The sequence below is a fragment of the Sapajus apella genome, unplaced genomic scaffold (genome assembly GCF_009761245.1).
Source record: "Sapajus apella isolate SASKATOON/1434 unplaced genomic scaffold, GSC_monkey_1.0 scaffold121, whole genome shotgun sequence".
NCBI classification, from domain to species: Eukaryota; Metazoa; Chordata; class Mammalia; order Primates; family Cebidae; genus Sapajus; species Sapajus apella.
In genome coordinates this window covers 3,807,564-3,818,587 of record NW_022437061.1, presented here as the reverse complement: position 1 = coordinate 3,818,587, position 11,024 = coordinate 3,807,564, and the positions used below count along the sequence as shown (strand labels likewise).

Here is an 11,024-nt window from a genome sequence, read left to right as displayed (position 1 = left end):
ACAAGTAGAAGAAAGAACCTCAGAGCTTAAAGACAGGCTTTTGAATTAACTCAATCAAACAAAGACAAAGAAAAAAGAATTTTAAAAATGAATAAAGCTTCCATGAAATTAGGGATTATGTTAAACAGCGAAACCTAAGAATAATTTGTGTTTCTGTGGAAGAAGGCAAACCTAAAAGTTTGGAGAATTTATTTGATGGACTTTCTGGCCTTGCTGGAGATCTAGACATCCAAATACAAGAAGCTCAAAGAACACCCAGGAAATACATTGCAAAAAGATCATTACCTGGCCACATAGTAATCAGGTTATCTAACATGAAGGTGATGGAAAGAATCTTAAGAGCTATGAGGCAAAAGCATCACAGAACATATATATATATATATATATATATATATATATATACTATCAGATTAACAGCAGATTTCTCAACAGAAACCCTACAAGCCAGAGGCATTGGGGTCCTATCTTTAACCTCCTCAAGCAAAATAATTGGCAGCCAAGAATTTCTTATCTAGCAAAATTAAACTTCATAAATAAATAAGAGATAAAGTATTATTCTAAATCTTTCTTTTTGTTTTAAACTGAGTCTTGCTCTGTTGCCCAGGCTGGAGTGCAGTGGCACAATTTCAGCTCACTGCAACCTCCATCTTCCAGGTTTAAGCAATTCTCCTGCGTCACCCTCCCAAGTAGCTGGGATTACAGGCATGTACCACCACACCCAGTTAATTTTTGTATTTTGGTAGAGACGGGGTTTCACCATGTTGGCCAGGCTGGTCTCAAACTGTTGACCTCAAGTGATCCACCCACCTCGGCCTCCCCAAGTGCTGGAATTACAGGCATTAGCCACCATGCCCAGCTGGAATTCTAAATCTTGAAATAAAACCTCAAAATAGACCAAAATAGAACCTCCTTAAAACATAAATATCTCAGGGCATATAAAACAACAACACAATGAAAAAAAAAGGTATTCAGGCACCAGATAACACAATGAATAAAAAAGTACCTCACATCTCAATGCCAAAGTTGAATGTAAATGGCCTATATGCTCCACTTAAAAGATACAGAATGGCAGAATGGATAAAAATCAAGCAACCAAGTATGGCTGTCTTCAAGAGACTCACCTAATGCATAAGAATTCACATAAACTTAATGTAACAGGCTGAAAAAAGATATTCCAGGCAAATAAACACAGAAGAAAGCAGGAATAGCTATTCTTATATCAGACAAAATAGACTTTAAAGCAACAACAATTGAAAAAGACAAAGAGGCACATTATATAATAAGAAGATCGGTCCAACAGGAAAATATTACTATTCTAAATAAATATTCACCTAACACTGGAGGTCCCAAATTTATAAAACATTTATTACTAGATCTAAGAAATGAGGTAGATGGTAGCACAATAATCATGAGGGACTCAGTACTCCACTGACAGCACTAGACAGATCATCAAGACAGAAAGTCAACAAAGAAACAATGGACTGAAACTATATCTTAGAACAGATATTTACAGAACATTCTACCCAACAACTGCAGAATATACATTCTTATCATCAATCCATGGAACATTCTCCAAGAAAGACCATATAACAGGCCACAAAACAGGTCTCAGTAAATTTTTTTTAGTAAATTTTTAAAAATCGAAATTATATCAAGTACCATCTCAAACCACAGTGAAATAAAACTGAAAGCTCCAAAAGGAACCCTCAAAACTATACAAACACATAAACATTAAATAATCTACTCCTTAATGATTTTTGGATATTAAATAATCTACTACTAAATGATCTTTGGAACAACAATGAAATCAAAATGGAAATTAAAAAATTATTTGAGCTGAATGATAATAGTGACACTGTGGGCCAAGATGGCCAGGGGCAGACCTGTTTTATTTCTAGTTAAATGATTACAAGCTGGCTTTGCTTTTTATACACTGAGATTCGTGCCATGGATCAAATATTGAATTAAGAAAACTCCAAACAATGGTGCAGTAAAATAAAAATTGTTTAAGGCCTGTAAAAACAGAAATCAGTGGTACGGCCGGACGCGGTGGCTCAAGCCTGTAATCCCAGCACTTTGGGAGGCCGAGGCAGGTGGATCACGAGGTCAAGAGATCGAGACCATCCTGGTCAACATGGTGAAACCCCGTCTCTACTAAAAATACCAAAAAAAAATTAGCTGGGCATGGTGGTGCGTGCCTGTAATCCCAGCCACTCAGGAGGCTGAGGCAGGAGAATTGCCTGAACCCAGGAGGCGGAGGTTGCGGTGAGCTGAGATCGCGCCATTGCACTCCAGCCTGGGTAACAAGAGTGAAACCCCGTCTCAAAAAAAAAAAAAAAAAAAAAAAAAGTGGTAACAGGATGCCTGTGGTAACAATCATCTGAGAGTGCTTTAAAACTGTGGAATGCTGCAATGTGGTTGCAAGGCAGGAAAGACTGCTTTGGTCCCAGGATCTCTTCCCAACATAGGGTCTGCATGAGGGTCTCATAAAGAGGGCTTATGCAAGAACTCTGGGAAGGAATGCAACCTCTGCTCACAAGACTTGGGATGGTCTTTGCAGATGGGAGCTTGAAAGACAGGAAAGCCTTGCAGGGCAGAGGTAACTGGAATGCCACAGATTCTGTCTAAGTTCTCAAAATATGGAGTAACTCTGATTGCTCTGTGTCTGCAATGCCTGGGAGGTAAAAGCCCCTTGATGCATTGTGTGTGGTCAGACTTGGTGGTGCCTTACTTGCTGTGCTCTATGCACATGCACCTTGATAACCATGGGTAGTAAAATTCAGTGTCCTAAGTTAGCATTTCTTAGAACTACATTTGCTATTGAATGCTGCAGATGCATGCCCTACCCCCCATCAGTTTACCCCACAATAGCTTTTAGTTTACCCTTCTCACCTCCCCTCACCGCAGCCCGCAAGATTAACAAGATAATGCACCTAATAAAAGTGTGTGGAGTCCAGAACTCAGGGCCAATGCTGTCCCCTTGCTTGTGCATTGGTTCCCCTGGACCCATATGGTGGAACTCTACTCTTGTCTTTGTTTTTATTTCTTTTCTCACTCCCTCATCACCAACAGGACTAAGGGCACCCACGTACAGGGTTGGGGCTGGCACCCAACAGACATAACTTATCAAACCCTCTGAAATACAGCAAAAGTAGTGCTAAGAGGAAAGTTCAGTCTGAAACTGCACAAAATAAACACTCTAAGGCCACCTCTCAAGGAATTAGAGAAACAAGAAGAATCCAAACCCAAAGCAGAAGAAAAGAAATATCAGGACAGAATTAAATGAATTGGAACAAACAAAAACATTCAAAAGACAAATGAAACAAAAAACTGACTATTTGAAATGGTAAAGAAAATCAATTGACCATTAATGAGGTTAACCAAGAAGAGAAGAGAGAAGATTCAAATAAGCTCAATTAGAAATGAAATGGAAGCTATTGCAACCAATATCACAGAAATACAAAAGATCATTTAAGGCTACTATGAACACCTTTTATTCACACAAACTAGAAAATCTAGAGAAGATGAATAAATTCCTGGAAATATACAACTCTCCTGATTAAATCAGGAAGAAATAGAAACTCTGAACAGACCAATATAGAAAGCAGCAAGATTGAAACAGTAATTTTAAAATTGCCAACAAGCCGGGCGCGGTGGCTCAAGCCTGTAATCCCAGCACTTTGGGAGGCCGAGGCGGGTGGATCACGAGGTCAAGAGATCGAGACCATCCTGGTCAACATGGTGAAACCCCGTCTCTACTAAAAATACAAAACATTAGCTGGGCATGGTGGTGCATGCCTGTAATCCCAGCTACTCAGGAGGCTAAGGCAGGAGAATTGCCTGAACCCAGGAGGCGGAGGTTGCGGTGAGCCGAGATCGTGCCATTGCACTCCAGCCTGGGTAACGAGAGCGAAACTCTGTCCCAAAAAAAAAAAAAAAAAAAAAAAATTGCCAACAAAAAGAAGTCCAGGACCAGATGGATTCACAGCTGAATTATGTCAGACATTCAAAGGCAAATTGGTACCAATCTTATTGAAACTATTCCAATGATAGAGAAGGAGGAAATCCTCCCTAAATCATTCTGTGAAGCCAGTATTATCCTAAAAACAAAACCAGGAAAACACAACAAAAAACATTACAGACCAATATCCCTGACAAACATAGATACAAAAATCTGCAACAAAATACTAGCTAACTGAATCCAACAGCACATCAAAAAGATAATATGGCATGATCAAGTGAGTTTCATACTAGGGATACAGGGGTGGTTTAACTTAAGCAAGTCAATAAATGTGATACATCACATAAACAGAATTAAAAACAAAAATCATTTGATTATCTCAATAGATGCAGGAAAAGCATTTGAGAAAATCCAGCAACGCTTTATGATTAAAACTCTGGGCAAACTTGGCATAGAAGGGGCACACCTCAAGGTAATAAAAACCATCTATGGCAAACCCACAGCCAACATTATACTGAATGGGGAAAAGTTGAAAGCATTCCCCCTCAGAACTGAAACAAGACAAGGATGCCCACTTTCATCACCGCTATTCAACACTGTACTAGAAGTCTTAGCCAGAGCAGACAGACAAGGGAAGAATGGCATCCAAATCGGTAAAGAGTAAGTCAAACTGTCACTGTTTGCTGATGATATATGATCATATACCTAGAAAACGCTAAAGATTCTTATCTACCAGAGGAAAAGAAGTCATTATATGAAAAAGACACTTGCACAAGTCTTTATAACAGCACAATACGCAATTGAAAAAATACGGAACTAGCTCAAATGCCTATCAACCAATGAATGAATAAAGAAAATGTGGCCTGTAATCCCAGTCTTTTGGGAGGCTGAGGCGGGTGGATCACCTGAGGTCAGGAGTTCAAGACTAGCCTGACCAACTAAAATTAAAAAAAAAATACAAAATTAGCTGGATGTGGTGGTACATGCCTATAATCCCAGCTACTCAGGAGGCTGAGGCAGGAGAATTACTTGAACTCAGGAGACAGAGGTTGCAGTGAGCCGAGATCGCACCATGGCACTCCAGCCTGGGCAACAAGAGTGAAACTCCATCTGACAAAAAAAAATGTAAGACACACACACACACACACACACACCATGGAATACTACTCAACCATAAAAAGGAACAAAATAATAGCATTTGTGTATGGTCTTTTAAGCCAACTGACTGCACCATGGATGGCATGGTAACCTCTGTGACCTGCACATACACTCCAGATGAGTTCCTGGAACTAGAAAGTCTGAAGTTACTGGAAGACCACAGAAAGGGGAAGAATGATTAACCCCTTTGGTGCCTAATTAACTTTGAGACCTTCTTCTATTTTCCTTATTCCTGCCTCAACTGATAAGGCAACTGGACTTTGTAACGAACCTTGGCCAACCTTGTGACTCCAGACTCTGGGACCCCCTCCCAGCTTGCAAAAAACCACCCTGAACTGTAACCTCTGTAACTTTCCACTGCCTACACCAAACCTATAAAACAAACTCCTATCTCTCTGCCCTCTGCTGACTTTCTTTTTGGACTCAGCCTGCCTGCATCTGGGTGAATAAACAGCCATGTTGCTCACACAAAGCCTGTTTGCAGGGATCTCTTCATTCAGAGCACATTTTAATATTTTGCAACAACCTGGGTGGCGTTGAACACCATTATTCTAAACGAAGTAACTCAGGAATGGAAAATCAAACACTGTATGTTCTCACGAGTGGGAGCTAAGCTATGAGGATGCAAAGGCATAATAATGATATGATGGACTTTGGGGATTTGGGGGGAAGGGTGGGAGGTGGTTGAGGGATATAAGACTACACATTGGGCATGGTGTACACTGCTCGGGTGATGTGTGCACCGAAATCTCAGAAATCTCCACTAAAGAACTCTTCCATGCAACCAAACACCACCTGTTCCCCCAAAAACTATAGAAATAAAAAATAAATAAAATAAAATACAAAAATTAGCTGGGCATAGTAGTATGCATCTGTAGTCCCAGTTACTTGGAAGGCTGGCCCAGGAGAATTGCCTGAGTCTGGGAGGCAGAGGTTGCAGTGAACCAAGATCATGCCACTGTATTCTGCTTGAGTGACAGAGAGAGATCCTGACTCAATAAAATAAAAAAGAAATTTTAAAAAGTTATAACTGTAAATTCTTTCTCTGCCCTTTTAAGATGTATATAAATCATCTTAAAAGCTTTAAAAAGTCTCTTGCCACCTTTACAAAACAGGAATGTTTCTCTTAAGGATGTGGGAATGAACCATTTGAAGTGTAATCATCAAGAAAGACAGCCCGCCTCTCCCCATTTCTGTGGGAGGGCAGGAGCCTAACATGGCAGCTGCCTGGCTGTAAGCTGCAAAACTACCTCCTGTCATAAAGATATGAGAAGTTTTATTTTTCCTTTAGATAAAGGAAATTAACACAGATGGCCAGCCCAATTACCCAGTGAATTTAGGATGAACTATGTGTGACAATAGTGTTGTCAAGTCCTCATACATGAAAACATGTATGTAATGGACTGTATCTGCCTAGATATAGAAAGGGTAAGATTTCTTTTTCTTTTTCTTTTTTTAATTTTGCTTTAATTTCTGGGATATATGTGCAGATCTTGCCGGATTGTTACAGAGATATACACATGCTATAGTGGTTTGCTGCCTCCATCCCCTTGTCACCCACATTAGGTATTTCTCCTAATGTTATCCCTCCTCAATCTCCCCAGCCTTTGCCATCCCTCCCCTAGCCCCCCACTCTCCAACAGACCTGAGTGTGTGATGTGTCCATGTGTTCTCATTGTTCAACACCCACTTATGAGTGGAAACATGCAGTGTTTGGTTTTCTGTTCTTGTGTCAGTTTCCTGAGAATGATGGTTTCCAGATTCATCCATGTCCCTGCAAAGGACATGAATTCATCCTTTTTTATGGCTGCATAGTATTTTTAAAAGTATCATGTATATGTGCCACATTTTCTTTATCCAGTCTATCTTTGATGGGCATTTGAGTTGGTTCCATGTCTTTGCTATTGTAAACAGTGCTGCAATGAACATATGTGTACATATGTCTTTATAATAGATTGATTTATAATCCTTTGAGTATATACTCAGTAATGGGATTGCTGGGTCAAATGGTATTTCTATTTCTAGATCCTTGAGGAATCGCCACACTGTCTTCCAAAATGATTGAACTAGTTTACACTCCCACCAACAGTGTAAAAGCATTCCTATTTCTTCACATCCTCTCCAGCATTTGTTGTCTCCAGATATTTTAATGATCACCATTCTAACTGGTGTGAGATGGTATCTCGATGTGGTTTTGATTTGCATTTCTCTAATGACCAGAGATGATGAGCATTTTTTCCTATGTTTTTTGGCCATATAAATGTCTTCTTTTGAAAAGCGTCTGTTCATATCTTTCACACACTTTTTGATGGGGTTGTTTTTTTCTTGTTTGTTTGTTTTAGTTCTTTGTGGATTCTGGATATTAGCCCTTTGTCAGATGGGTAGCTTGCAAAAATTTTTTCCCATTCTATTTTGCCAGTTCACTCTAATGATTTTTTCTTTTGCTGTGCAGAAGGTTTTAAGTTTAATTAGATCCCATTTGTCTATTTTGGCTTTTGTTGCCATCTCTTTTGGTGTTTTAGTCATGAAATCCTTGCCTATGCCTATGTCCTGAATGGTATTGCCATGGTTTTATTATAGGGTTTTTATGGTGTTAGGTCTTATGTTTAAATCTTTAATCCATCTAGAGTTAATTTTTGTATAAGGTGTAAGGAAGGGGTACAGTTTCAGCTTTCTGCACATGGCTAGCCAGTTTTCCTCACACCATTTATTAAACAGGGAATCCTTTCCCCATTGCTTATTTTTGTCAGGTTTGTCAAATTATCAGATGGTTGTAGCTGTGTGGCATTACTTCTGAGGCCTCTGTTCTGTTCCATTTGTCTATATCTCTGTTTTGGTAACAGTACCATGCTGTTTTGATTACTGTAGCCATGTAGTATAGTTTGAAGTCAGGTAGCATGATGCCTCCATCTTTGTTCTTTTTTCTTAGAATTGTCTTGGCTATGCGGGCTCTTTTTTGGTTCCATATGAAGTTTAAGGTGGTTTTTTCCAGTTCTGTGAAGAAGGTCAATGGTAGTTTGATGGGGATAGCATTGAATCTATAAATTACTTTGGGCAGTATGGCCATTTTCATAATATTGATTCTTCTTAACCATGAGCATGGGATGAAAAACATGGAACACTTGACGAATTTGCGTGCCATCCTTGTTAAGGGCCATGCTAATCTTCTCTTTATCATTCCAACTTTAGTATATGCGCTGCCGAGGCAAGCACAGAAAATCTGAGTTCTTCCCGACTTTGCAATCTGCAGTCTCTGTAGTGGATTGCCTGTGATGCATGTCAATTTAGTTTAACATCTATTCAAAAATAAATTGTCTTTCTCCTCTGTGTTTGTGAGAAGGTCTCCTGGGTTGGTAGGATATTTTATTTTAATTACATTCCCCCAACATCAGAACCTAGGAAGACAGGGGATGACTGTGTCACTTATCCTTTGGGGGAGGGCCAGCAGTCCAAAGATGAAGCCTGAATGTCCCAAGATGTACTGATCATCAGTAGTCCAGGGAAACCCTGAGGGTGGAAAGCAGGCCAGGGACACTCTCCTTTTAGGGGGGCAGGGTGGGTGAGAGTGGAGAATGCAAATATGAGTTCTGAGGTCCCCTGAAGAAGGGCTATGGAAAAATACGGTTGTGACTGGGCCTTGAGGGACTGTGGGTTAACCTGCTATGCATCTCACACTTGATTCATGGATCATAGGTTGTTCTTGTTCAAATGCAAATTTTGTTCAATTGGCCCAGACCACGGCCTGAGAGTCTATTTCTAACAGGCTCCTAGGTGGTTCCAACTCAGTGTCTTAGGATCACATTTTGAGTAGCAAGGGATTAGAGGAAGAGAGTGGTGATAATAAAGACAGCTGTGATAATATTGTGATGCACATCACATTCTGATTCTGATTCTGGATTGTACAGGATTCTGCTATCTTCTAAGTATCCAGCCAATTTTTGATGAATTCTCAAAGTTAGACTTCCGGCTAAGTAGGATTCAACAAGGGGCAGGCTACCGTGCCATTCCCCAGGATGCAGATTACCCAAAACTCCCTGGAAATCTACCAAGAAGGAGACAATTCTGTCTCCCAAAGCCTTTCACAGGCCAAGCACTTTATGTGTTTGGAGGGAGCGCTTGGTAAAGCCACCTGCAGAAATGAACTGGGGTTAAAATAAAGTACTTCCAAGGAGTGTAGTTTTAATTAACATTTGGAGGACTGTTTCACTAAACAGGTGTACGAACATGTCCCCAGAGCTGGATTGGCAAGAGGCTGACATCTGTCACCAGCTCCTCAAAATCCTTACCTTTGATATTTAACAAAAATATGGCCTTGAAGGGGTGTGAAATTATCATTAGTCTGATGCATGCACCTGTCAAAATCTGATCCTGCCAGATAATTCTTATGCCTACATGGTCCTTTCCCATGCATGAGGCTTTATTGGGCCTCTTCCCACCTGCCTTTCTTCTGAGCTCCAGCTTAGAACTCTTTCCTGACCAACACTTAAATTAGGTGCTCAGCTGGGGCTTACAAGTCCTCCATGGTAGAAATATACACAAGCAGGGTCTTCTTCCCCTACCCACACCTTTGAAAAATTACTAGATATGAAGTCCTTATAACAGACCTTGGCATATGGCAAGTAATATATACGTTTTGCTAAGGCAGAGCAAACAGAGTTTGAGAGAACTTCAGCAGTGACAAGAAAAGGATGGGTTTTGCTGTTGAGTCTCAAACAATGTGAAGGACCTAAAGTCTCCTCTCATAATTATCCAGAACTTGAGAGGCTCCTATAGGACAGGGCTGGTGGAGGCAGCAGAGAGAAAAAGACTAAAGAGAAGATAGGAAAAAGGCCAGGCACAGTGGCTCACGTCTATAATCCCAGCACTTTGGGAGGCCACAGTGGACTGATCACCTAAGGTCAGGAGTTTGAGACCAGCCTGGCCAACATGGTGAAACCCCATTTCTACCAAAAAATACAAAAAATAGTTGGGCATGGTAGCTCATGCCTAGTCCTAGCGACTTGGGAGGCTGAGGTACGAGAATCGCTTGAACCTGGGAGGTGAAGTTTGCAGTGAGCTGAGACCATGCCACTGCACTCCAGCCTGGGTGACAGAGTGAGATTCAGTCTCAAAAAAAAAAAAAAAAAAAAAAAAAGGATAGGAAAGAAGATGCCCTGATGTTCATGAATTGGACACTGGAAGGACTGGAGACTGAATTTAAAAGTAGCATTTTGTACCACCGAATATCAAGATTTTTCTTCAGATAAAGGATCGGGCCTGCCCAGGCTCCCTGAAATTCTGTATAGGCCTCATTCTTAAATGCGCAGTTTCCTTTTCTTGTTTCATACAGAGATATTAGTGCACCAGGTGGATCCCTTCGTGGTAGTCACCTATTGTTACAGAGTTTGGGATGAATTCCACAACATCGTGTGGCATATATTAAGGAATAGGCATTTTTTTCCTTTGATTTTTATTTTAGGTTCAGGTGGTACATGTGCAAGTTTGTTATATGGGTAAATTGCGCGTCACTGAGGTTTGGAGTATGAAGGATTCTGTCACCCAGGTAGTGGGCATGATACCCAATAGGTACCCACACTCCCACTCACCTCCCCCTTCAAGTAGTCCCCAGTGTCAGTTGTTCCCATCTTTGTGTCTGTGAGTATTTGATACTTAGCTCTTTAGCTAATAAGTGAGAACACGCGTTATTTGGTTTTCTGTTCTTGAAATACTTCACTTAAAATAATGGGGAATAGGTCAGGTGCAGTGGCTTATGCCTGTAATTCCAGCACTTTGGGTGCATGAGGCAGGTGGATCACCTGAGGTCAGGAGTTTAAGACCAGCCTGGCCAACATGATGAAACCCTGTCTCTTCTAAAAATACAAAAAATTAGCCAGAGGTGGTGGCAGGCACCTGAAATCCCAGCTAC

At 40.6% G+C, this 11,024-nt stretch overlaps 1 non-coding gene across 1 annotated transcript; it reads right to left on the bottom strand.

Moving 5' to 3' along the window:
• Positions 1 to 8,226: 8,226 nt before the first annotated feature.
• Positions 8,227 to 8,332, bottom strand: LOC116538646. Its single transcript, XR_004263725.1, has one exon. It is a non-coding gene; the product is annotated as a U6 spliceosomal RNA (small nuclear RNA).
• Between the last annotated feature and the right edge of the window lie 2,692 nt (positions 8,333 to 11,024).